Genomic DNA, 25957 nt, shown 5'->3' with positions numbered 1-25957 from the left:
GTATTTAATAATGGTAGTAGATTCTATATCCTGTGGCAGAATATTGTCTATATAGATCCACGTTTTCCCATAGTCCCCATATAACCGTAACCTAAGTTATTTAGTATTTTGAAGATTTAAGCCACATTTTTCAAAGGCAGTGTTTCAAATTTTATTTTCCTATAGCCCCCATATAACGGTAACTTCCGATATTCAGTGTTCTTATGATTCTTACCACTTTTCTAACGGATTTGTTTAAAATTCTATATTTATATTCTGTATATAGGTCCACACTTTTATATATCCTATACAACGGTATTTCCCGATATTCGGTATTTCATATTTGGTATTTAGGAATGGTGATAGATTCTATATCCTGTAGCAGAACATTGTCTATATAGATCCACGTTTTCCCATAGACCCATAAGTTATTCAGTATTTTGAAGATTTAAGCCACATTTTTCAAAGGCAACGTTGCCACTGTAATTACAAATAACCAAAAGAAAATTTGAGTCAAATCGGCCCAGCCGTTCTCAACTGATGTGTTACTATACTTTTTCAAATTTTTTACATAGAAATTTAAAGAAGTAGGTGTGGTCAGTTCCGCTGACCCCAAAAAGATACCTAGGGTTGGAGGGAGAATCAAGATTACGTCGTATAGTGACTGTGGATCAGATATCTTCATGATTTTGGCAAATATTAGGATTTTAGATAAATCGAAAACATGGGCGCAAAATTGGGCGTGATCACTTCTTCTTTGCATGAAAATCTAAATCGGGGTAGGGCGAACATTTAAAAAAATATCCAATATACAATTTTTCACAAAATTCCATATCATAATAGAACAGTCATTTTTTTTCAGCTCCGCGATTTTTCTCAAAAATTAATTAATCCAAATGAATACCACGCACTATCTGCCAAACTTCCAATTCTTGCATTAAACCCTTTCCTAAATGCTGATGGAATAATTCCTTCATGTGGTCGGCTTTCATCCTCTCCGAGCCTATCTTATAACGAGAAACATCCCATATTTCTTCCGTAAAATTGCCATTTCTCAAATTTGCTGGTTTCTCTCGTTCATTCGGTTACTCTCCGTGGTGGTAACCTGCTAGTTCTGAGAGTAATCCGCTCTCAATATTGGATTCCCAAGGTGAAAAACCTCATCAAGACCACAATTAACAAGTGTAAAGTTTGCATACTTTATAAAAAACGTTGCCAGGAGCAACTTATGGCTGCCCTTCCTCCAGAAAGGACCGAGCTTTCTCGCCCATTCGCACGAACTGGTCTAGATTTTGCTGGACCCTAATTCCAGGCCATTGTGACCAATTTCGCAGGATCCTTCTGACTTTGCTGCCTTAACTCCCGGGCATTTCCTTATTGGGGTTCCTATTCTGGTTCCCGTCGATCCTCAAATTGATACTTCTTCCACTTCCATTCTCAATCGTTGGGAAAAACTGAAGGCAATTCACCAGACGTTCTGTTCACGATGGAAAAACGAATACTTGCGTGAGCTTCAGAAACGCAATAAATTGCAAACTTCTGAACCTAACCTCACCGTCGATTCGTTAGTAGCCGTCATCGATGACAATCTTCCACCGAACGCGTGGCGTCTAGGACGCATTTCGAAAGTATATCTGGGTTCAGACAAACGTGTGCGAATCGCGGATATAGTTACCCAAAGAGGAACTATCACCCGCTCGATCACGACGCTCACCTTGGACAAGAAATCGTTGTGCCCTCTAACCCTGACATCCCGGTTTGATTCTGCACGGAAAGTCGAAACGATGATGAAGGTAGATAGTCGGGTAAACATTAAAACTCCTTCCAAAGACTTGCCTGCAGACTTCAAGGACAATTATGTCAACTTATGCCTGGCCGACTCAAAATTCTATGAGCGTTCTACCATCGACATAATTATTGGAGCTGACTTGTACACTAAAATAGTCATAGAAGGTACCATTTCAAGACCAGGACTGCCATCAACACCATATTTGGCTGGGCCATTTATGGACCTTATTCGTCCTAGTTTCTATCCTGAAACAAACATCCTATGTATACTCTAAAATAAACCAAAACTGAATTCCATTGAAAAATTTGCACTATTTTGTATTTATTTTTATTCTTGTGAACGAAACACAAACTTTTCTTTTCAGCTACACATATTCTTTCCTTCAACGTTTTTTTTTTCTGATAACGTACATTACATTCAGATTACGTTGTAATCCGGAAAAGTACACACAACACATGACCTTGCGATGTTAATGTCAAAATCGTGGGTGAAAGGAAAATATCCTAACTTCTGGCATCTCAGGTTTTCCTGATTCTTTTTCAATAATTTTCCTCACATACACTTTGACATTGCCGCTTACTCATTCGTATATGTATGCGTTCTGCTTTAATTTTCGAAACAAGTCGTCTGTGCTTTAACGGACTTTTTCCTTTTCTCTTCTTACTTACTTTTAATTCAACCATTGTTACAAGCGGTAAGAATTCGTTTCAAAAAAACCTAAAATTTTCTTTCAATAAAGGATACTTCAATATTGTTTAATTCAACACTCTAATCCTTTTGTGTTTTTATTTCAATCATTTTTTTCCTATACATCCTGAAATCCATCTGGGAGAAATATTGTGTTTCCACCAATATTTCTTTGGTTCGGTTTATAAGCGCCTTCATTATCTACAGGAAAATTACCAACGAATCCCTGGTATTTTAGTAGTTTTTATATAACTACATGTGTTTTACTTATATGGTGAAAAACGTCGACTGAGTACGTCGAATTATAGGTAACGTTGTTACAAACAACATTTATTTTAATATAATTGTAATTATATTAAAATAAATGTTGTTGTAATTATTTTTATGAAGTTGGATTATGTTTTATAAGACTGTGTCTTCTTTTGCAGTAGTACATAAATAAATAAATAAACCAAGAATGCAGCTGTTTTGCAACACTGTATAAAAGCCACTCCTTAAAACGCCCGCTGTATGCTTTGGAGCATTGTCATATTGGAAGTAGCAGCTTTTAGGAAGGCTCAGTTTGCTAACATACATGATGTATTTTACCGTAAAATTTAAGATTCGTTCCAACAGTTTAGTATTCAAAAAGCACAATTTGTTCAGTTTGACAAAATTGTTCAATCAAAATCTCATGCATTGTACCAAATTTTCAGACCTTCAAGGTTTTATATATTATTCAATTGTTTTTCTTTTTCTGTTATTATTTTAGTATTATTAGTAAAACCATTGCACAATGGACCCACATTCATAGCATTTAGTATGCATAACCAAAAATTCTACGTCCTCCATCCTAAACACTAAGAGTGATCTAAAATTAGTACCATTTTGTATTTTTCGAACTTAATCTTAACCGCACACATCAACTCTGAAATGTCATTCAATTCAGCTCTATACCTTCACCCAATACCAAATTGAGTACGATTTAGAATTTTTGTACAATTATAGCACACATTTCCAAGACCACCACCAGATAGCAATAAAGACCTGAATATACAATTTGAAGGTTCAGCCCTATTCCATCATAAAATAATGGAATGTATGAAATAAAATACTACCATTTTAATTTAAAAATTCAATACAAAGAAATATGTTTCGGAGTCTTCTTAATATAGAAATGCACAATTTTATATCTTTCCCTACACTATATAGTGTCCTACAATCAATACAAACTTAGTACACATTGCCAAAACCGCCTACTTTTATAAACCCTATTTCAACGAATTTATTTTCATACCAAATTTAAATATTTTACCACTATCCGTTCACATAATTCCCAATGGTACCAAATCTAGTGCATTTTGTATTTGTGGTTTACCCAAATATATATCATGTAATTTCCATGGCACAAAAAAATTCACATAAATTGAATGGCCAACCACGGTTACGTCATGTGAGTTATTATACTTTTTTATTAGTCAACAACTAACAGTTCGATTAATACTAAACTGTTTGGCAATTGATATTTGTGATTTTTCATTAATATATTCAGAAATATTTTAGGATTTTAAGACAGTTCAATATTAATTTCCAGCCGTCATAAAATGAACAGTTAATGCGAAAGTTAGGACAAGAAATAATTCAAATATTACTGAATTTATTTTGTCATGCCACAAAAAGACTTTTTCGATCAAAAGTATCGTTAACGTTTTCGATTGGTTACTATTTTTGCATATTTCATGACTTGTTGCTATTGTTTTGCACTATCTTCTTTTTGTTTCACTACTATACTTCAAAAGTTAAGATTCATTTCATTTATTTCATACAATTCAATATAAATAAGCCAACATGGCCAAAATCTTATATTAACATACAACAGTATAAAAACAGCCTATAACAATATTAATCTACGAAAAAAAAAAAAACTAAATAAATAACAAAAATAATCAACGAATAGTAATATATATACAAAAAAATAATAATGATAATAATTTAAATTTAGTAGCAATTAGACCCTCAGACAAAACTCCTCTACCAAGCTGAACAACAGTTAAACAAGGTAGAGAGAAAAAAGGCAAGAGGCATCAATGCACTTAAGCGCTAATCATCACTCGTTTCCAACCGAGTGAATGTAGCTACTACAAGTATAGCAAAAAAATCCTTAAAAAAGAGAAAGAACGATAAAATTCCCACAAGGGTCTGTGCTTGGCCCTATGCTTTTTATTATGTGTCTAATTCCAGTTGTGAAGTTTTCATGTATGCGGATGACATTCATGTCTTCTTTAGAAGTGCAGATCTCTTTGAGTTGGAAAATGTGGCAAACACTACGTTGGGATTGCTTTCTATGTGGATCTCCTCTAATGGTTTGTCTGTAAATTGGAATAAAACTGAAGCTGTTCTGTTTAATAGTCCTCGTTATGTTCCTATGCCATGCATCTGTGTTGGCTCCTTTGTGGTTAATGTTGTGGATGAGATGAGATGTTTAGGTGTAGTCATTGACACCAAGCTTAATTTTTCAGCGCATGTTGATTCTTTGCTGTCTCGTGTGCGTTTTCAGATGCGGAGGTTCTATATATAGTCTTCAAGCTCATTTGCCTCTTGGTGTTAGGATGATGGTTGCCAGATCTTTATTAATGTCTCATGTCAACTATTGTTTGGAGGTCATCTCTGGGGCAAATGCTTACCTAATTCTGCGCGTACGCAAACTTGTTAACTCTATTGTTAGGTATGTGTTTGGGTTGCGCCGTAGTGATCGTGTAACACAGTATGTTATTAAGTTTCTTGGACTGTCCTTTGACAGATATGTTGAATATCGCCTGCTTTTGTGTCATTACAGAATTATGAGGAATGTTAATTCTCCTTTATATAATAAGTTTGTGGTTTGTAGATCATCTCAAAATCCGCAATTCCTGTTTCCAAGATTTTCCAAGTGGTTGGTGAGAAGGCGTTTGTTGTGAGAGTTGCGAGATTGTGGAATCAGCTCCCTCTGACCCTGCGTAATTTTACCTGTTCTCTTGATATGTACAGGAAGAGGTGTTTTGAATATTTGTCTGTTCATTGAGTTTTTGGTTGCGGGTCATTTTTTGTTATTTCTTTTTAGGTATTGGCTGAGGGGGCCATTTTTATGGTTGTTTATTTTCCATGTAGTACATAATTTTATCGTTCTTTCTCTTTTTTAAGGATTTTTTTGCTATACTTGTAGTAGCTACATTCACTCGGTTGGAAACGAGTGATGATTAGCGCTTAAGTGTATTGATGCCTCTTGCCTTTTTTCTCTCTACCTTGTTTAACTGTTGTTCAGCTTGGTAGAGGAGTTTTGTCTGAGGGTCTAATTGCTACTAAATTCAAATTATTATCATTATTATTTTTTTGTGTATATATATTACTATTCGTTGATTATTTTTGTTATTTATTTAGTTTTTTTCGTAGATTAATATTGTTATAGGCTGTTTTTATACTGTTGTATGTTGATATAAGATTTTGGGCATGTTGGCTTATTTATATTGAATTGTATGAAATAAATGAAATGAATCTTAACTTTTGAAGTATAGTAGTGAAACAAATAGAAGATAGTGCAAAACAATAGCAACAAGTCATGAAATATGCAAAAATAGTAACCAAACGAAAACGTTAACGATACTTTTGATGGAAAAAGTCTTTTTGTGGCATGACAAAATAAATTCAGTAATATTTGAATTAGTTCTTGTCCTAACTTTTCAAAGTTAATACTTTCTTACCTCGACCCTACTCTTCAATCTATATCTATATATCAAACCCCTACGGACCGAGGGGGCGACCTCCCTTTACGGAGGGATCGCGTACACATCATGATCCGCATCATAATGGGAATTTAGTAGGAAATTGAAAACCAGCTACAGAATCTAATTCATCAGCTAGTTTGTCAAATAATAAAACGTGTATGTTAATTGTTCAAAAATAAAATTATTCTCGAATTAATAACTTCTAAACTCATACCAAACTCTACATTACAATACACAGAATTAAAGTCAACACACATTTACTAAGAAGTTCGCCCGTTGAATAATTCGTGCGGTGAAAATTAGTATATAAGAATTGGTAGTACTTACTAGATCTAAAGGGAACATTAATTCTAATAGATTATATTAGGAAATCTGAAGGTATATTACCATTTACCGATGGAACGTTAATCGTTTTGGGTAGATACCCTTCAAACAAAACTAGTTGTGATCTATCATGTAAGTAAGATGGTATACATTTGATTAATTTGTGTTGAAACCCATATAATTTTATTTATATATTAGGAGTTAATGGTTAACCCCATCAAAAACTTTAGCAAAATCGGTATAAATTGTATCAGTTTGTTTATATATATATATATATATATATATATATATATATATATATATATATATATATATATATATATATATATATATATATTAATAAACAACATTTATAGCCCCCATATAAAGGTACCTCCCGATATTCGGTATTTTCATTATTTTTTTTTTTTTCGAACGTTCCCACGCCTCACATTCCCACCCCTGCGGACCGAGGGGGCGACCTCCCTTTACGGAGGGATCGCGTACACATCATGATCCGCATCATAATGGGAATTCAGTAGGAAATTGAAAACCAGCTACAGAATCTAATTCATCAGCTAGTTTGTCAAATAATAAAACATGTATGTTAATTGTTTAAAAATAAAATTATTCTCGATTTAATAACTTCTAAACTCATACCAAACTCTACATTACAATACACAGAATTAAAGTCAACACACATTTTACTAAGAGGTTCGCCCGTTGAATAATTCGTGCGGTGAAAATTAGTATATAAGAATTGGTAGTACTTACTAGATCTAAAGGGAACATTAATTCTAATAGATTATATTAGGAAATCTGAAGGTATATTACCATTTACCGATGGAACGTTAATCGTTTTGGATAGATACCCTTCAAACAAAACTAGTTGTGATCTATCATGTAAGTTAGATGATATACATTTGATTAATTTGTGTTGAAACCCATATAATTTTATTTATATATTAGGAGTTAATGGTTAACCCCATCAAAAACTTTAGCAAAATCGGTATAAATTGTATCAGTTTGTTTACGCTGAACAAATCCTTTTACTACTGTTGACGTAAATTGTATAATCTTGTCTAGGTAAAGATTATACAATTTACGAGACTCTAAAGTATATTTAGATCAAGCAACAGAGTAATTAGTGCAGTCTATTGTTAAGTCTGATTTTTTATATTTACGAAACAGCTTATTTTTAGAATTTTTTAAACTTGATAACTCAGGGGTTATCTATGGATATTTATTTGAATTTTTAACTCTAGTGGTTGGAACACATTCCAGTTTAAATCTATTTAAAATATCATAAAATTTATCAATTACATATTCTAAATCTTCATGGCTGTTACACAGGCATACAGAAGCCCAATTTACGACGGAAATGAGGGTATTAAATTTTGGAAAATTAGTTTTTTTTTTGTAATTAAGGACAGTTTTAAATGAGTAGGACTGACTTTCTTCAATTACATAACTGTGAGTCATGGAGATATATAAAGTTGGATGGTATATATCTTCAGGAGTGCATATTAGAGGAATTCTGAATGTATCAAAATGCTGTGTTATATTTACAAACACCAAATCAAGAATTTTGCCGTGGGAATTTTTCACACTGTTTATTTGATAACGATTTAAGTCACACAAACTATTTATAACATCAAATGTGTACTGGGTACTGTTCATCTCGGGTGGCAAAGGAATCAAAGCTTCAGAATCTGGCATTGGAAGCCACCTAATGGAGGGCATATTAAAATCACCAAGGATCAGAATGCGATCGGAATCTTTAATTTTTTCAGTGTTTAAATTTATTGCTGATTAATGCTGATTATAAATGTCAAGTGAAGATAAAGGGGGAATATAAGAGCAAGTTACAAACAATTTAGGTTTGCCCAATTTAATGGAAACTCCAACAAATTCTATATCAAGAAAATCATTTAGATCAATTAGATTAGTGGTATATTTGGTATCAACTGCAATAAGGACGCCACCACCTTTTTTACAAACACAACATTTCACTATTTAATATAGATGTTTTTAACCAAGTTTCGGAGAAAACCAGTACATTATAATTGAAACCAATGCTATCAATATATAAACTGGTTATTTTTTATTAAGCCCCCTTACATTCTAAAAGCAAATAGAAAATGAGTCATTTAGTTTTTTGGCACCGAATCTGGTCTAAGAAGCAAATGAGCTAAATTATCGGATCTCTCCACAAATTCTTTAATAAATGCCCTAGCAGGCCAAAATGCCTTTAAAATCAACTGTACGAAAATATTTTCAGGCACAACGATTTTGAAACATTTTGCTACATTTCTCCTCGGATTTGTCTAACACCTATAACGATACCTACCGATGTTGGGTATGTTGATAATCCTGGTCACATTTACGCACATAATTGTTTCAATTTTGGTATCTTAGAAGGTTTGATAGATAACAATCCTTGAAGTATGAAATTGTTCACAGAGCTTCCCGTTTGTTATGGCCCCATATAACGGCCTCATTCACTTTATGGCTTTTTTGCATTAACTGCATTATCCAAACAGTCTTACTGGTATATGAAGTTTAAAGTGAAACACGCTTGAAATCAGATACTTTTATATAAAAATGTTTCCGGCCGAACTTAATTTTTTACTTGTTTTTAAAGTAATATGTAATATTTGTCATTGAAATTGCGCGTTGGAGACCCCATAAAGTCCATATCTTTTATCATAGTATAATTCGAAGACGATTAAACAAATATCCTGTTCCTTAAAACATATGATGGTTATACAAATCGTGATCAATTTTTGCAAGGATGGTTTCTTCCCAAATTACCAACATTTGCCGAAATTAGTATGAAAATATGGTTTAAATGTAAGATATACTTAAAATCGGGTTGTATCCTTATCCGGGGGTTATGACCCATATCATGAACTGCAAAAGCGATTTAAGGTATCGTGAAAGTTTAGGAAGAATTTCTGAAAGAACAGAAATCCTTTTCCTCTTCTTTTTTGCGCCCTTTATATTCGGTATTTCACTGATTGCAGTCCCAATGAATTGTGCATATTGAGTTCCCATCGGACGGATTATTGTCATGTGAAATAAGTAGGAAGGTCCACGTTTTGAAATGAGCCCCATAACGTTTTGTCGGTTATTTTTGTTTGTTTAAATGTGTTCGCATCTTCCAGCTGAAGCACGATGTAGATCCTGGAGTTGAAAGCTAAATGCCAATTTCAGACATGAAAGATCGCCATTTAACATCGTACTGCGTACTATTTATTTTTGATATTATTCAATCAGAATTCAAAACAATAAAAAATGTACACTTCTATATAGTTTTTAAATTGAAAAAATTTCACGCCAAAAGGATTTTTTTATTTATATTTATATTGACATATTTTACGCAATTTGTTTTTTTTTGCCAAGATTCCATTCCGAAGTTGTATATATATATAATAGGTTCTTTTTTGATTTTTTAGCAAAATTGAAAAAGTAATTATCTTTTAACTTTGGTTTGACCACGTTAAATTATTGTGACATCATCTATTCAGGTCCGTCACTCCAAAAAAAAAAAAAAAAACACATCATATTAGAATTCAAAAAAAAAAAAAACCCTACAAATGTACATTCCCAAATAGTAAGTCAACATGAAAAAAAATCATGCAAAATAAAACATTACTATTGTACATTTCAAAAGTCAAAATGAAAATTTTCAAATTTCACATTTTTACGTGATTTTTTTTGGTTTTTATCCTCTTCTGTCAAGAGACAATTTCGAATTTATGTGAATCGTTAAAATCAGATCAGCGGTTTTTGAGTTACAAGCGTAGTAACTAACACAACTTTATTTTATTATAGATATATATTAGAAGTATGCGTGGTGAGTTCCTCAGCCCCCAAATAAATCCCTAGGGTTGGAGTGAATATCAACATTATCTCGTGTAATAATTTTCAAACCGATATCTTCATTATCTGGCAAATATAAAGATTTTATATAAATCAAGATAGTGGGCGTAAAAGTAGGCGTGGTCAAATTTTTTTTCTTTAAAAACCTAACCTAACCTATTAAGGATAATTCTGCGTGGGCACCTTTGAAAAGCTTATCGAGAGTACTCTCCATAGAAATAATAAAAAGTTTTCAAAATACTTCCCGATGCCGCCGAATCCACCCATTTCGGAAATTATCCTAAGGTAAGGATAATTATTCCCAACATTACTCCTACATTGATTAATTCAGCCGGGACAATATGGGTACCGTACCGTTGGAAGGCCTATCGAGAGTACTCTTCATGCTAATTAAAAAGTTTTACAAATATTGCCCGACACCGCCGAATCCACTCCTTTATGAAATTATCCTGGGGTAAGGATAATACCAATTATTACAAGTTTTACTGTTAGCCTAATATCTTTGCAAAGGCGTGGCGGGTCTATGTTTCTTAAAAAATAATAATATCCAAATCTAACCGGCTTCAACATAATTTGACTAGATTTATTTTTAGACCAAATTCTGTCCCACATTCCGAATTTCATTTAAATTGGAGGTACATAGCGTGTTTGGTGCATCAAATATACGAAATTTATTTATACATTTGGATTTCATTGAAACTACCATTATATGTAAAGTAAGCAATAAATTACTTCAGCCAATAAACCATGCAATGTGAAAGCAATCAAAGTGTTTATTTATTTTGGTCATTGGCCTGCTAAATACACTGTCAGATAAAATAAACAAATTTATAATAAAAAAGTAAAATATGTATATGCAAACAATACGTTCGTTTGAACATTCTCCCCCACGTAAAACGGGGAACGTTCAAGAAACTGGTCAATGACGTATGATGATACTGACTGTCATGGTATAGATGTTGGGTTGATGTTTTTGGAAGTTGTATAGTGGCGAAACTTGACTGTGACGTATATGGCTACACCAATTCCAACACAAAGAGTAAGATAGCTGATGGTATGATGGTGAATGGCTGTCAGTTTTATTAGTTGTCGAAAGCTTCCGATTTCAATGGATTTTAGCTGCTGGTGTAATGTAACGAGCTCAGCAGCGTGTGCTTCATGTGTATCATTTTTGTACCACAAACAAACGACAACTCTGTTTAATTGGCTACAGTAAACACCCATTGATTCTTTTGTGCCATTTGTCACCAAGTTTGGTGAAGGATGGTTGACTCCAAGTCACAAGCTTCTGACGATTCATTCAATAGGAAGTTCACTTTGTATTTGCGGCACGTATGGATCTGTGCATTTCTCCTGCTGTTAGCGATATGAATTCGTCCCGATGGATGTTGCTGTCAATATAGTTTATTCCAATTATATTGAAATAAATCGACCGATCAAATCGACGGGAATCATGTTGCATAAATCATAATGCTGAAGATCAAGTAATGAAAGGTGAATCTCAAATATGATAAGGGTTTTCATAACCCTTCCCTTACTTCTCATTAACACGAGATGGCGCAATATGAGCCTTGATGGTTTGGGGCTCCATCAGCAATTGATGTGGGGTAAGTGGCAATGGACTTATACGATCATGATGAGGACCCGTTAAAACATCGATGATTTTGTCTCTATATGTTTCAACCTTGATGACAGTAGTATGAGCTGCGTAGTGACGAAAATAATTGATTGTGTTGCCTTTCAATATGTTTCTCCTTCTTCACCTTATTTGCCAGCAAGTTCATTTCTACTTGCATGATTGCGAAGGTTCTTAGACTCATATCTTTATCCTTTCAGATTGTTGAATCAATAATAGATGTCTGATTCCTTAGCAGTTGCAACAGAATTTGCCTGTCTTCATTTGCCTTCTCAATAGTGACAGCCATTTTCCACACATTCTGAGTCCAAAACACCATGTAACAAGTGTGCGAGGTTCCCTACTATGTTAGGACTCCTCGTCTGCTCCGCCTGGGAAATAGGTTAAGTGTACTACATTCCAACTGCTTCTGTACTTGAATGCGATTTTCTGAAAGTATCTCACAGTTTCAATTCTAAACAGCTACCTTGCACAGTTCCTGAAGTGTTTTAAACCCTGTAGAAAAATCATTCATATCAGTCCAAAATGGGGAAATATCATAATAAGTGATCAATTTCCAATCCGCTGTCACTACCTTTTTGACTCCAATTCCGTCAAAGTATATTACTCTCAAACTTGTGTATGTTGAACAACTGACCCAAGCATAACGGTAGGAATAATAATGCCACAAGCATTATCGATATTAGTATGCTGCTTGACGTCTCCAATCCCTTTGACGATGGCCCTTCACTAATACTCTTTCTATGTGTAAGTGGTAGAGATTCGTTTTCATTTTCGCATAACGGAGCTAATCTGTCAACGACACGAACGACTCCATCGTTACCATTGTATATTCGGGTTATTCTGCCTACTGGCCACTGCATTACAGGCATGTTACCTTCATTGATGATGACCAAATTACCAGGCTCAACGTTTGCTGATGGTGTACTCCATTTCCTTCTTTATTGAAGAGTACTTTGGTATTCCGTAGACCCACGTCTCCAGAACTCATGCCTAATCTGCGATACTACTTTCCATCCGCTTGTCAATGATGTTGACGATTAATTCGCTGATAGATCAACCTGTACCGTTAAAGGATCTCCCGCAAGAAAATGACCAGGTGTTAATGCTGCTAGATCATTTAGATCGTAGAAATAGGTGTCAGCGGTCTGGAATGTAGAATTACCTCTATTTCGATAACAATTGTTTAGGTTAAGTACGCACTGCTTGTGGTACGAAGCAATAGTTGCTTTGCTAAGCCACCAAAATGTGGAGCTCTTGAGGGAAATCTAGAAATCAATACCTTCTCTTGAGCATGTCTCGGCTATTTCCTTTCTGCTATTCAATTCAAATACTGTTTGATTCAATTCATCGAGCTAATTTTTGGCTCCTACAAAGTTTTCGCGTTGTCTGAATACAAGTTTCGACATTTCCTCCTTCGACGAACGATAAATCTCTTCAACGCTCCAATGAATGCGTCCGTTGTCAGGTCTGTAGCTATTTCCAAATGCACAGCCTTTGTTGCGAAGAAGACAAACACCTCCTCGTATTTTGTAGTGGACCCATACACTGTTAGGTGGGAGATTTCTCGGGGGCACCTTACGCAATTTTGCACAATGTTGCGTGCCATAGCCTCCCCCTTGATGATCCATTATTTCAGTCCTGAGGTTGCGAGTAGCAAATCTGACCCACAGTGCTTATTTTCCAAATGAATCATGTCTAGGTTGAGTTATACACTTGGGTCGTTGTATGGTAACAACATCGGGTGTTTTGTGTCGTACACTAAGCTTGCCTCGTTCAACCTGCCTCTGTCATTAAGAAACGGAGTTAAACTGTATATGGAACTTAATTTGTCTAATGCTCCATATTTCCTCAACTGCTGTATTTCTTTCGCGAAATCCGATACCTGGATACAGCTCCATGGGGGTCAATACTTCTGTCGAGTTTCCATGCTTGCATAGATGATATCCCGTAAGCTACTCTTTGACGCAATTGCTGACATGTAGATTTTGTCTTAAATTCAAGATCAGTCCGATTTTCTCCATACTTTGAGAATGATTCCTGCCAGAGGGATTCATTTCCGTATAGAAATGTGCGTCCATAAAACCACATAATACATCCTGACAGCCGATCCGGTTTCACATCTCTGGATAAGAAATCTGCTGGATAAACCTTTGTCCCTACATGTCGCCAATTATTGCTTAACGATCTGCCTTGTATATTTTTAATCTTCTTGGCAACGAACATCTTCAGTGTTGGAATTGATACAATACAATGTAATTTCTGAATCTGACCAATAAATAGTCCTTCGATTTTCGTAACCCAATTCGGCCTTGACTTTAGCAGTAAGTTTTGCTTCCAATTCAGCGGCACAAAGCTCTAACCGTGGCATAGTGATTACCTTTATTGGTTCTATTTTTGTTTCGAAAAAGGAGTTTGACGATATGCCTTCCATCTGGTAGTATAGCCCGAAGATACATCACAACTCCGTATGTCTTTTCTGGAGCGACCACAAAAATATCAGTCTCAATTTTTGTGTCTGGGCAATTTGAAATCATTTAATATTTTCAGGCTTTCTCGGAACGATAACCAATATGCTGCTGTTTCTGCTGGCAGTTCCTCGTCCCAGCCAAGTGTATTCTTTCGCGGCTGCTGAATACAGATTTACGCTGCTGACACCACAGGACTTGCACTTTCTAATGGGTCAAAAAATCTTGCCAAATCAGATGTTATCTTCCGCTTGGTGACGGTGGTACATTCATTCACATTACTCTTCAAAAAAAATGGTCTGTTTGGGGAATTCATGTTATTCCCAAAACCTTGGTTGATGACTTCTCAAAATTGAGATCTACTTCTCTATCTTTTGTAGGACCTCCAAGCAGCAGGTTCACGTTTTCGTAGTCTAGATCTTGCTTCCAGTTGTAACGTATTAAGCTGTTTCTGCATCTCAATTGCCGTTATTAAACTGTCAGACCCGCACATGCATTCGTCAACATAAAAATTCTTTAGAAGAACTAAACCCCCAATGGATATTTTTGTATGTTCATATCTGCTAGCCTTTTCAGACATCTTGTAGCAAGATTGGGGCGCACGTCGTACCATTCGCTAACGTATTCAACCTATAATGTTGGAGTTCCTTGCCTGGCGTGTTCCTCCATACGATTAGCTGATATTTGCGTTGACTAGTACTTGTCTATACATCTTCTCACAAATGAACACAAATCTCGGTAGTCTGAAGCGCAACACGAGAGTAGTTTTGTCCATCCTCTTTGTTAGGAAGAATGGATCCCATTTTTTCGGCTTTACTCCCAGACAATCCAGTGCCTATAACGATTCTTGAATACTGCCATGAAAGTTCTTTATTGATCTGCTATTGCCAGACATGTTTGGCAGGTTTAATATCCTCTCAAGTATAGTTGACACTTGAGTTCTCCTGTTGTTTTATCTGTCTTGGAGTGTTCTCTATGCAATGTTGCCACCAAGGAAACTGCCTATTACCCACGGAGGGTTAAAATATTACACATTTGGGGAAAAAATACACATGTTTCAAAAATTTTTTTGATAAGTTACTTTTTCAACACGAATTACTATATATCTCAAAAATAGGCGTAAATTCATTTTATATCAAATTATAGTTAACAAGTTAAAAAGCAGTAAGGCCGAACTTTGAATACCCTCCACTATTAGGAACGAATTTGGAAATAAAATCCTTAAAAACCGAACATAGCCGTTATATTGGGGTCTATGCGACGTGGGCCTACATAGGCCTTGTTTGTCATAAGCGATTACCATATTCAAATTCGAAACAATTTTCTGTCACAAGCTATAGCATCCATTACGATCGTCAAATACGACATCTCAAAAAATTTCGGTGGGTATTGTACCTACCTAATATAGGGAGGTAATGATATATGGGGCCTATACGAAGACCTATACCTGCATAGACAATTTTATGTCACAGACTGTAGTTTCCATTACGAACTCTAAATACGTAATTTGAAACAATTGTGTTAAATAATGACGCTAAAATCATCAAAATATCGAATTTTGGGAGGTACCGTTATATGGCGGCTGTACGAAGACGAGGACCTGCACAGACAATTGTCATAGGCTGTAGTATCCATTACGAATCTGAAATACTAAATTTGAAACAATTCTGGTGAATAATGTCGCTAAAATCATCAAAATACCGAATATAGGGAGGTACCGTTATATAGGGGCTATACGAAGACGTGGACCTGCACAGACAATTTTCTGTCTTAGGCTGTAGTATTCATTTCGAACTTCAAATACCAAATTTGAAACAATTGCGATGAATAATGTCGCCAAAATCATCAAAATACCGAATATCGGTAGGTATCGTTGGATGTGGGCTATACGAAGACGTGGACCTGCACAGACAATTTTCTGTCTAAGGCTGTAGTATCCATTTCGAACTTCAAATACCAAATTTGAAACAATTCCGATAAATAATGTCGCTAAAATCATCAAAATACCGAATATCGGGAGGTACTTATATATGGCTATATGAAAACGTGGACCTACATGGTCCATTTACGAACTTAACCTGCCTACTGGAAAAATAAACGCGTGTGCAAAATTTTAGCCTTCTATCTTAATTCGTTCGAAAGATAGCGTGATGTTGATGTTTGTTGGGTCTGACATGAGTATTTGGAGGAGTTACAAACGGAATGAAAAAGTTAATATACCCTCCATAGTATGGAACTACAGTCTGTGACAAAATTGTCTATGCAAGCCAAATGTGTAATATTTTAACCCTCCGTGTGTAATAAGCTGTTTCCTTGGTGGCAATACTGGGTGAATTACGACATTGCATAGATAACACTCCAAGACAGAAAAAACAACAGGAGAGCTCAAGTGTCAACTATACTTGAGAGGATATTAAACCTGCCAAACATGTCTGGCAATAGCAGATCAATAAAGAACTTTCATGACAGTATTCAAGAATCGTTATTGGCACTGGATTGTCTGGGAGTAAAGCCGAAAGAATGGGATCCATTCTTCCTAACAAAGAGGATGGACAAGACTTCCCACGTGTGTGTGTGTGTTTAGATTTGTTCGAATTGGTCAGCTTTGGTACGAATTATGGCCTTCAAACGGCTAAGGATACCGTCACACGCTGCCTGAATGTTGCTCTGCGGTATTTTGGCCCATTCCCGGAGAAGCGCTTGCTTAAGGTGATGGACACTTTGGTATTATTTAGTGCCAACCTTGCTTTCCATAATACTCCAGACACAATAGTCCAACGGATTGGTATCCGGACATTTTGGTGGCCATTGTGCGCTGAAAATGAAGCGAGGAATCTCATTTTGTAACCATTCTTGGGTGGCGCGTGATGAGTGCGATGATGCTGAGTCCTGTTGGAATATCCAATTTTTGCGGCCAAAATGTTTGCGTGCCCAAGGCTTTAATACAGCCTCCAGAATATTGTCGCGATAATATTCAGCATTTATTCTGATGCCACATCACCATGGCAGGCGCATGAATTCTGGTGGCCAACCGGAGGTGCACATTTTCAGCTGACCTCTTTGGCAAGTTAACACGATCATTTTGTTTATTTACAAAATGCTGGACGACGAATGTGTTTTCTCATCGGAGAAAACTAAATTCGGCAGTTCACCACTTTCGACCAGTTCGGCAGTTCACCACTTTTCTTTCTGTTGCGGTGTAAGGTCTTACACTTTTTGGAATTTCAATGGCTTTACCTCGAGCTCATTTTTCAATATTTGCCGAATGGAATATTGCGATATGTTCAGCTCACGAGCCATTTTTCGGCCACTGCGACGCAGGTTTCGATCAAGTAGCTTCTTGACTTTTCGAACCATTTCTGCTAATGTCCACTTCCTTGACGTCGGGCTACGCTACAAGCGATGGCACGGGACACAAGAGGTTTATTCGAATTTTATTGCTGGAGTGCTCTAACGATGGCTACTTGTGGTTTTCCAGCCAAATATAAAAAAAATCACACTATCACGCTTGAATTCCATCACGAATAACTTTTATTCTGGAAAACTCTCACCAACATGCTTTTGTACGAAAAAACAAACAATATAATGAGCTGTCACTGGAATAATTTTAACAGCTGTCGGACGAGTGGCTTAGGAATGATAGCACTCTGAAGTTGGTTGCAGTGTATCTCAATAATAGGCACCAAAACAAATATTCACCGCAACAACTCAACAGCTCCACGTTCTTCTCAGTCGTAAATCCCATGTATGTATAAACACGACATGTATACGTGGGTTGGCAGCCGCTGGCCGAAACTGGAGTGTTGTTGTTTCGGATCTATCCGGTCATGTTGCGAATGTCATCCAAAACGCTAAGTCATCCAAAGTCTTGGGCACGGACGGAATATCAATTTAACCAAATTCCTTAACCTGTCGTTAGCCACCCACATAGTTCCCGAAACCTGAACACTGGGCAGAGTGTTCCCGCTATGAAGCCAGCAAAGACGAATCATACAGGCAATTTCGCATTTGTCGCCAATAGCAAAGACTCTCGAGGCTTAATCCTCCCCAGTATAAGAGGAAGCTATTGAGTTGCTAAGTAAAGCAAAATAAATAATATAAAAGAAACTGGACGCTATTAAAACAAAATCAGGAAGTACAATAAAAAATCATGCTAAAAATTCCTTTTTTATTAAGAATTTTTGCAAAATAGTTTTTCTTCTTTAATTAACAAGTATATAAATTGGTTTTTTATAGTGTTAACAACAACAAGGGCATGTACCTCTCCTCTACGGAAGAGAGAAATGTAAGTGAGAACGGGCAAAACGTATACCTTAAGTTGACGTCGACAGATTTCAGCTCAACCGCGCCAAAACGCCTCGAAAGCTGGTATCTTACAACTAAACCCCAATCCGTTCTAAATTGGCAAAATAATGTAAACACGCCCAAAATAAAGTCTATAAAGGTGCTATCACACGATGCGATTGCACATCAAGACTCTATCGCTTCAAGTAAACATGCGTCTCTTGAAAAAAAAAAAAACAACAAGGACAACAAAGTTCCTCCAGGCATGGACCGATATGTTTTAGTAACAAAGCGAAAGGCTAGTTCTAGAACTCCAACCAAGGAACCAAACGCTAAAACCCAAAAGTCTATAAATAATGACCACAACAACAGATTCTCAATTCTCGGCTCGAATAACGAGGCTGATGAAATAACACAACCGGTTAGATCCCAAAAACCTCCCCCAGTATATCTTCGCGAAGAAACTACAAACAATCTCGTGAAAAAACACTTCCAATGTTGAGTTAACCTAATATTCACGTGGTATCAATTAAGAGAGCAAATCTCCAAGAGACGAAAATACAAACTTATACTGAGTCGCAATATAAGGACCTAGTTCGTGCTCTGGATTCTGAAAAGAAAAATTTTTACACCTATCAGATCAAGAGCTCAAAAGGACTAGTCGTCGTAATTAAAGGGCTTCATAGTTCTACACGCATAGAGGACATAAAAGATGCTCTCGCAGCAGAAGGATTCGAAACAAAGTCTTCATCAACATTTTCAATAAAGTTCCGCAACCTATGTTTAAAGTATAACTAACATACGAATCTTCGCAACTAAAAAAAGTGACAAATTCATCAAATTTATAGCCTTAGGCTTCTTTGTAATCGCGGTGTGAAAATAGAAGAACCTCAAAAAAGAAAAGGTCAACCACAATGTACAAACTGCCAAGAGTACGGGCATACCAAAACGGATTGCAAATTGCTATCGGTATGTGTTACTTGTGGTGACCTCCACAAATCATCGGAATGTCCACATCCCAAAACTGACCCAAGCGTCAAAAAGTGCAGCAATTGGTGGAAATTATACTGCAAAAAAGCCTGCAAACTACTGGATACGGAAAAATCCACAAACTAACATCAAAACAGCTGATTTCCCTGAGCTAAACAAGAGGAATGAAACCACCGCTCCTAATTACAATCTTCCTTCGCAGAATATGCAATACTTATATTCTTATACTTTGAGAATTGACTCACCCAACAATAAAAATCCAAACATAGAATCATCTATTCTTTCATGACAAGTATGCAAAGCATGATGCAAGAAATTGTGAGAAATCAAAAATAAATAAAATTTGAATTTGTTTTTGGAATGCAAACGGATTAAGCCAACATAAACACGAGGTCGAAAACTTAATTCACTCACTCAAAATACACTTTTTACTGGTATCTGAAACTCATTTCACTTCTAGAAACTGTTTTAGAATAAACGGTTACAGTACATACGACACTAAAGACCCTAGTGGAAGAGCTTGCGGTGGCACCGTGGTTATAATTTCTAATATAATTCAGCATTATCCTATGCCAGAATATAAGTTTGACCACCTACAAGCTACAACAGTTGCACTATCTTCAACGAATACCGCTATATCTGCAATATATTGTCCTCCAAGACATAGTATAATCTGATGAAGAACAAAAAATATGTCAATACACATGTAAATCCTAACACTTCCCTAAAGTCCGGAGAAGAAATTGACAATTCTGTTAAAATATTTACTTCGATAGTCAACACCGTTGTCAATGTTGTCACTCCCACTAAATTTTCTAAACCAGAAAATAATTCCTACAATCCATCGACCATTCGAAAACTCGTATCTGATAAAAGGAAGGCCAGAAGGCCTATATAACGTGGATACCACAGAGAGAAATGCTTATGGAAAGCCAAAAAAAAAAAAAAAACTTGAATAGACATATCGCCCATGAATCTCCAATTCGCCTAGAAAATGGGACAGTTGTTGAATCTCTAATTGACGACATTGTTCCGAAACCAATACGACTTTCTCTAAAAGAAATCGAAAGTTCTATAGCCTCGACGAAACTAGAAAAATCCTCGGGTAAAGATAGAACTACTCCAAACATGCTCAAGAAATTGCTAACACCGGCCGTTAAACTATTGTTATTTATATTTAACAGCATTCTTCGAGTAGGGTACTTCCCGTCTGTATGGAAATAATCTGAAATAGTAATGATTCCGAAACCTGGAAAAAATCCAACAGAGGTCAAATTGTATAGACCCATCAGTATTCTATCTATACTCTCAAAGTTGTTAAGTTGCTAAGAAATCTAACTCCCCATATTACAAGTACAATATTATCCCCGACCACCAATTTGGCTTCCGTAAGAACCACAGTACTATTGAGCAAGTGCACCGCATAGTCACAAACATTCGAATGACATTCGAAAAGAAGGAATACTACTCCGCGTTATTTATAGACATTTCCCAAGCGTTTGACATAGTTTGGCATCTTGGAATTCTATACAAAATTTGTGAAACTCTACCAAAAAACACTCATAAACTTTTTTGTAGTTATTTGTCAAATTGTACATTTGTTGTTAAATCGAAAGACGTACTTTCAAATTCGAGAAAAATATTGGCTGGCGTCTCGCAGGGTAGTATCTTAGTCCCAATTCAGTACGTGTTATTTACTGCCGATATGCCAAAAACGAATGAAACTCTCACCTCAACGTTTGCTGATGATACTGCTTTTATTAGCATACACAAGGATCCTATGACAGCGTCGGAAATACTACAAAACCATGTATATCTTCTCGAAAATTGGCTGACAAAATGGAGAATATCGGTAAATGCAAGCAAGTGCATGCATGTTACTTTTGCATTAAGGCGTGAACATTGCACCACAATAAAAATCTTTACTACTCAAGTTCCACAGCAAGATAACGTAAAATATCTCGGAATGCACCGAAGCCTTACATGGAAACAACACATCAATGCAAAAATCACGCAAATTAAAGTAAAAAATGCCAATCTTGACTGGTTAACTGGTACACGTTCTTTTATTTAATTAATAATTAAAGCATGAAAAAATATAGGGTGATTGTATTGACAACCTTCCTATAAAAAATATTAGTATGTAAGATATGAAACCTTATTGTTATTTCAATTAAAATATATGAAAGATTCAATAAAATAAACATTGCACGCCATATCCACACATATCAGTCGATGACTCATCCAGAACAGGCCGTGCCATATAACAGTAGGGGTGGCTCTTGATCTATCAAAAGCTTTTGATATGGTCAACGGTGCCACGCTGTCCGAGGACGTTGAGAATACTTCGGCCATGTTTGAAACGTTGGATAGTTAATTATATGTGTGGACACCAGTCGTTCGTGGAATTTCAGAACAAGAAGTCCAAGGCTAGAATGAAACAGGGAGTTCCCCAAGATGGGGTGATATCTCCGGAACTGTTTAACCTCTCCCTTTCCAGAATTCCTCACCCTCCAGATGGTATCGAGATCGTAACATATGCGGATGACTGTACTATCATGGCGTCCGGTCTTGTAATTGATGACATATGTGTCAGAGTGAACACCTATATCGCGTAGATTTCCGGCTTTTTCCATGCGAGGAATATGAAAATATCCTCCACTAAATCAACGCCTACACTATTTTAGATGAGAACACAGCTGAATGTGCAGGTCGAGGGGCACACAATTCCGAACACTAACTACACCAAAATCCATGGGGTCCCATTCAATAGCATGTTCAAGTCTTCCTCGCAAGCCACAGCTATTTGCGATAAACTGAAAAGTGGGAACAAGGTCCTCAAGGCGCTAGCCGCCAGCATATGGGGAGCGGATAAAGAAACCGTGTTGATCTCGTATAAAGCGATAGGTCGATTTTTGGTTAGATATGCGGATCCAGTGTGGTCTGCGAATACGAGTGCAACGCAGTGGAAAAGTATTCAGACTTGCCAGAATGCCGCCCTGAGAACTTCAAGAGAGGAGACGAAGGTTTTTCCCTTACGTCAGCATATGCTTTCGTTGCAGCACCTGCTTGGGTGTTATCGTGGGAGTCATCCTAACCACCAAATGGTGTGCAGAATTTCCCACCCAAGCGTGTAAGGAAGGACCTGGATTATCTTGAGAGAGAGAGAGGTTCAGCGATATAAGACTCTCCTGTTCATGAAGGCTATCAAGCGGGTCTGAATAGCATTTATACTGCTACAGTCACAGACGTAGTTAACAATTATAGTATGAATGCCATCCTCGAAATCCACCACATCCATTGCAGCAGAAGAACGTCGGCTGCCTAGTCAAACCAGAGTAGTTTTGGCCCAACTTCGTTTAGGACACTGCAGCCGTCTCAATTCATATTGGGTACGAATTAACGTATATGTGCGGAACGAATGCCCAGAGTTCGATACAGGCCCGCACAATACGCTGTATATATTCAATTGCCAAGCCTACGCAACTCGGTCCAGAGGATCTCTGGCTACAGCCCACAATGCAGAATTCCTGGACATCGAAGAAGAGCCGATTAACAGTTTATAAACAACAGGGCATACATTTCACAACATCATCATGTATAGATTCTCATAAAGCATATCCATGCTGTGGACCCTTACTACGTTTCAAAAAGGCAGCCAAATCTAAATTGTTTATTTTAGAATTTCATTTATTTATTTCATACAATTCAATATAAATTGTTTAAAAATTATTTACTGCGGTAATTTCTCCCAAACTTAAATCCTTAGCTCAGGTATCCAATTTTAAACATTTGGCTTGTTTGTAATCGCGGCGTGAAAATAGAATAACCTCAAAAAAGGAAGGCCAGCCTCAATGTACAAACTGACAAGAGTACTGGCATACCAAAACAAATTGCAAACAGCTATCGATATGTGTTACTTGCATTGATCTCTACAAAAACGTCCGAATGTTCACATACCAAAACTGACCCAAGCGTCAAAAATTGCAGCAATTGCGGTGGAAACCATACTGCAAACTACAGAAACTGCCATGTATATATCCACATAAAAATTCTTGTTTAGCCACAAGAAAGCATGCAAACTATCGGGTACGAGAGAACCCACAAAAACAAAACGGCTGATTTCCCTGAATTAAAAAAGAGAAGAGATTACCGTTCCCAATTGCAATCACCTTTCTCAGATTATGGAATACTTATATTCTGACACTTTGAGAAATGACTCACCCACCCGAAAAAATGCAAATATAGAATCATCTATCGAAAAACGTACCGACACCAAGAATTCTTTCATGACAAGCATGCATAGCATCATGCAAGAAATGATGAGAAATCAATCTATGCTAATGCAAATCATTTTAAAACGAAAACCCATAAAATTCGAATCAGTTTTTGGAACGAAAACGGCTTAAACCAACACTTCTAGAAACTGCTTTACAGTACATATGAAACTAAACAACCTAGTGGAAGAGCTTGCGGTGGGACCGCGGTGATAATTTCTAATAAAATTCAACATCACCCCATGCCAGAATATAAGTCTTACCACCTACAAGCTACAACAGTTGCACTATCTTCAACGAATACTATAACTGTATGCAATCTGCAATTTATTGTCCTCCACGAAATAATATAAGCAAAGACGAATTCTCATATTTCTTTCCATCTCTTGATAGAAGATTCATTGGAGCTGGAGATTATTATGCCAAGCACACAACGCTTCAGACCTGCAAAAACGCCCTGACTTAATTGACTTTGCGGTAACAAAGAATATTAAGAGGGAACAAATGTCCGTGATACCCTGGTTTGACTTGTCGTCAGACCATTCCCAACTATAATAACATTTAAGGATATTCAACTCGTAACTTCCCCGTTTAACTGTCAAATAAACATACAAACTGGATGAAGTAAAAAAATATGTCAGTACAAATGTAAATCTTAACACGTCCTAATGTCCGCCCAAATGTAAATCTTAACACGTCCCTAAATTGACAATGCAGTTAAAATATTTACATTGGTGGCCAACACCGCTGTCAATGTTGCCACTCCCATTAACTTTCCTAAACCAGAGAATAGTTCCTACAATCCATCGACCATTCGAAAACTCGTGTCTGAAAAAAGGAAGGCCAGAAGAAATTTGCAGAAACACCGCCCCCACCCCCAGGCTTCGGGACAAATTAAAAGAATGTGAAAAACTACTATAACAAGCACTCAGATTAAACGACGAGCGAAACTTAAACATATTCCTAAACATGCTAGAACCCACAGAGAGAACTGATTACAGCTTATGGAAATCCACAAAAAATTGAGAGGACCTATCGCCCGCGAATCTTCAATTCGCCTAGGAAATGGGACCTGGGAAAACCCTACAGGAGAAAAAGTAAACGCATTTGCGAAGCACCTTAAATCTGTATTTACACTAAATCCCGAACTATCGGCAGCCACAACCAATGAAGATGTGCGTGTCGCCTGCCCTGCGTGCAATACAGGCCCGCACAATACACTACATCTTTTTAATTGCTCAGCCAAACCTACCCAACTCACTTCAGAAGATCTCTGGCTACAGCCCGTTAAAGTAGCCGAATTTCTAAACCTGGAGCTGGAACCAGATTAGCAGAACGCAAACACATACATGTACTACTACTACTACAACAACAACCAATGAAACTCTTGCCTCAACGTTTGCTGATGATACTGCTTTCATTAGCATATACACGGATCCTATGATAGTGTCGGAAAAACTACAAACCCATGTAGATCTTCTCAAAAATTGGAGACAAAATGGAGAACATCGATAAATGCGATAAAAGTTTCTACTCGTTACTTTTGCTGTAAGACGTGAACTTTGCCCCACAATAAAAATCTTCAATACACAAGTCCCATAGTAAGATACCGTAAAATATCTCGGAATGAACCTGCACCGAATACTTACATGGAAGCAACGCATCGACGCAAATTAAACTAAAAATGCCAATCTTGACTGCTTAATTGGTACACGTTCTTCTATCAAATTAGAGCACAAAGTCCTATTACATATGACTGTAATAAAGCCAATTTGGAGTTATGGTACACAGCTTTGGGGCACAGCTTATGCCTCTAACGTAAGCAAGACAATCAAATATTCTTCGATCTATTACAGGTGCACCTTAGTAGATAAGAAACCCAAACATCCACAAGGGCCTTAACATACTTACAATTGAAG

The 25957-nt window shown here is 36.6% G+C and overlaps 1 protein-coding gene across 4 annotated transcripts in view; it reads right to left on the bottom strand.

Moving 5' to 3' along the window:
- LOC101896317 (protein gustavus) overlaps positions 1–25957 on the bottom strand; it is a 150746-nt gene that overhangs the window by 12868 nt on the left and 111921 nt on the right. The gene's annotated exons all lie outside the window — the stretch shown is intronic.

The sequence above is a fragment of the Musca domestica genome, unplaced genomic scaffold (genome assembly GCF_030504385.1).
Source record: "Musca domestica strain aabys unplaced genomic scaffold, Musca_domestica.polishedcontigs.V.1.1 91, whole genome shotgun sequence".
Taxonomy (NCBI): Eukaryota; Metazoa; Arthropoda; class Insecta; order Diptera; family Muscidae; genus Musca; species Musca domestica.
This window is presented reverse-complemented; position numbering and strand designations above follow the sequence as displayed.